This window comes from Penaeus monodon, chromosome 29 (genome assembly GCF_015228065.2).
Source record: "Penaeus monodon isolate SGIC_2016 chromosome 29, NSTDA_Pmon_1, whole genome shotgun sequence".
Taxonomy (NCBI): Eukaryota; Metazoa; Arthropoda; class Malacostraca; order Decapoda; family Penaeidae; genus Penaeus; species Penaeus monodon.
This window is the reverse complement of record NC_051414.1, coordinates 8,285,202-8,286,270: the sequence shown is the minus strand read 5'-3', so window position 1 is coordinate 8,286,270 and position 1,069 is coordinate 8,285,202.

Here is a 1,069-nt window from a genome sequence, read left to right as displayed (position 1 = left end):
CGATGAAATCCGCGCGTGGATAAAAATACATGATACATAAAAGGACCTCAATCCCCAAACATCATACTCCCTAATCCCCAATCCAGGCGCGATAAAAGTCTCCCTATTTTGGATCCCTTTCCTCCCCCGAGCACTAATCACTCGCCGTCCTCCCGAGGCAAGTAGCTCGCACCTCCGCGACAATTATCCACAATCAGCCTTTATTCTTCCCCGAAACCAAGCGGGACGAAAGCATCCGCGACGCGACACAAATGCTGCCAAATATCCACACAAAGCCGCATTAGCAACCTTTCTGGCGGCGGGTGTGAGTTACGCGCCTTTCACCCTTCTTTCTATAGGGACCCCGGCGTGAGTGACGACCCGCCGTCTGGCTACACTGCCGCCGCCTTGGTTTACGTTGGATACCCTGAGGATTCGGGATACGCGTTTCCGCACCCCGGCTCACTCGTATCAACATCTGCCTCCCTGCTATCTTTCTCTTACTGTTTTTTGCATAAATATTTAGATGAGAACATCACATCGCGAAAACCAGGATATACCATTTTTCATTTCGACATCCCGGACAGAGAGAGAAACAATACGGTAAAACTAATGCAACCGTGTCGATCCTGGGCGCCAAAAATCCCGCATGTGCTGTACTTCCCTAAATCTTTGCGAACCAATTAATATTCCATCTCGGTGCCGCCACAACTACGTCACCCTTTACGCTACGGGTTTTCTAATGCCGCCGAAGCAAGGTCGCTCTTGCAAATGAGCCATAAACGAGCGGCGAGAATTACATCTCAGAAGCCATACCGGCAAAATGGCGCCCTTTTAAGACCCATTGTCTCCCTTACAGAGTCGTTGAATAAGTGATAAATCACTTACACTTCGGAAGCTTTAAACTGCGCTTCGTCAATGGAGACGAGATAACCCGCCTTACCGCTGCAGCTAGCCCGTACACACGTGTAGACATACAGACAGACATAAATTGACTTACACACGCACAAAAGATACTCGCATCTGCACATTCATTCTCTCACTCACCCATTCCCTTACTCACACAAACATACACCCACTATCTCTCCCG